This window comes from Aptenodytes forsteri, unplaced genomic scaffold (assembly GCF_000699145.1).
Source record: "Aptenodytes forsteri isolate BGI_AS27 unplaced genomic scaffold, ASM69914v1 Scaffold187, whole genome shotgun sequence".
Lineage (NCBI taxonomy): Eukaryota > Metazoa > Chordata > Aves > Sphenisciformes > Spheniscidae > Aptenodytes > Aptenodytes forsteri.
In genome coordinates this window covers 273,789-275,924 of record NW_008794084.1, presented here as the reverse complement: position 1 = coordinate 275,924, position 2,136 = coordinate 273,789, and positions in this window count along the sequence as shown.

The following is a 2,136-nucleotide window of genomic DNA, read 5'->3' as shown; positions in this document are numbered from 1 at the left end:
GACGCGGTGGGGGTCCCCGCCCGCCTGCCTGGGGGGCTCCCAAGGAGGGGCGCGGGGAAGGAGCCTGCAGGCGGGAGAGCAGGAAAACCCCTTCAGCCGTAAAACCCATCATCGCACGACAGTTTGGGAGGGCGTGGGTGGGCCGGGAGCTGGAGCCAGATCCGGTGGCCCACGTCGGTGGCGAGTTTGTTGGCGTGGGAGCCCTGAGAGCAGCCGGCCCCGCGTGGAAGGCCCTCCCATCCCCAAATCCTGCTGCGGCTCGTGGGCGGTTGCAGGGGGAGACGGTGCTTGGCCCGAGGCTGCCCCTGCCGTCCCCGATGCCTCTCGGGGAGCCTGGGAACGGCGCTGGCCTGGCCGGACCCCGCTCCGTGGCGGGACCTTGTTTACTCCAGCTTCCTGACACGCTCTCGCCACGGCCCCTTTGGCCGCTGCCAGAAAGCCCGAGGAATTTGGCAGCCCCAGAAGGTATCCAGCTGCTGCGCAGAAGGGCTGCCCGCTCTCCCACCCCTCCGGCTGCTCTGCAAGCCCCCGGCCCTCCCTGGGCACCAGGCAGGGGCTGCAGCAGGGCACATCCCCGGGCCGAGCGCCGCAGGCAGCACAGAGACCAGGCGGCAGCAGGGCAGTGCTGCCCAGCTGTTTTTTCAGCAATTCCTCGTACGTTTGGGGTTGCCGCACGATGCCGTATGTTGGTGTGCGCGGGGCTGCAGCGGGCAGGGTGCCATGCAGGGTGATGGAACCGCAGGTTTGCGTGACAAGGCGGCACTTGCTGATGGCCAGACACCGGAACGGAGAGAGCGATGCCCATTTCAGGGAGGCGAGGTTCACCCCTGCCCCTCTCCCAGCAAATGCAGGGCTGGGTGATGGGTTCGTGCCAGGGACCAGATCCGAGACCCATGAAACCCATCCCGTGCCGCGGTCCCTGAGCTGTTATTAGCGCAGATGCTCCCCCTGAGCCGAGCCGAGCGTCTGGCCTGCAGATGAGAAGCCATCATTTGCTATGAGAGGGCTTTGAGGAACAAGTCTCCATCGTGCAACCTTACAAGGGGTCCTGGAGCTCAGCGGTGGTGGTTTCCCCGTCCATGCTCTGGTGGCCGGAGGCACATGCTGATGCTGGGCTCGGTGCTTGAGCTCTGGCAGCAGTTGGGACCATGCACGGCATCACCGGCTCTTGGAGCTGGCTCACCTCGAGGAACGTCGGGTGCAGGAAAGCAGGGATGCGCACCCTCCCTGGCCCAAGCACGCAGCAGGCATACCCCAGTCCGCAGAGAGCCTGGGGCGCGATGCCGGCGGGGCCTCGGCCGGAGTGCAGCTGTGCCGCGCCACAGCGGTGCAGGAGTGCTTCCCGGGAGCGCTGAGATCAGCGGGTGCGGCCGGGATTCCTCGGCTCCCGCCGGAGCTGTCTGGCAGCTGATTTACGGTGATGTTATTGCCAGGAGCGTTGCGTCGCCCCAGCAACCGCGAAGCAGCCCCCGCCGCCCCTCGCCTGGGTGGGATGGGGCCGGCTGGGTCTCCCCTGCTCAGCGTGGGGCAGCCCCCGGCTCGGAGGCAGTGGCCAGGAGCAGGGTCCTCACTCCCCTCAGTCTTTGTGCTGGAGATGGGCTCCCCCTTCCCAGCTGCTGGCGGAAGGGCCGGTTGTTTACTGGGGCAGAGGGTGTGGGAAGGGGTAAGCGCACCCTAAGCGCGTTAGCAGATGGGGAGTGAGCAGGCAGCCAAGTTGGACGGAGGCTGCGATGCTGTGTGGTGCGCACCCGTTAGCTCGGCCGCTCCGGCTTCCTCCTGTGACTCACTCGGCTGCGGGTGGGGAGGAAAGGCCATGCCATGGGATGCCGTGAGCCTGCCCCTTGCATGCTGCATCCCGGGCGGGGGGCAGCTGGGGCATCTTTGGGCACCCTGCTCATGGCAGGGTGCCAGGCTGCGCTCCGGTGCATCGGCACAGCCCTTAGCGAGCATGGGTCGGCTGCCCATGCCCTGGCTGTGCCCTGGCCAGCGGCACGTGGTGCAGCTCCGGGGTCTGCCAGCTGGCTGCTGGCACCTGGCCACACTTGATGGGGTGCGAGGCAGGCTGTGCCGTGCCCAGGTTGGGTCTCGGTGGGCAGCAGTGGGTTGGACAGGAGCAGACCCCCCGAGCGCCCCTGC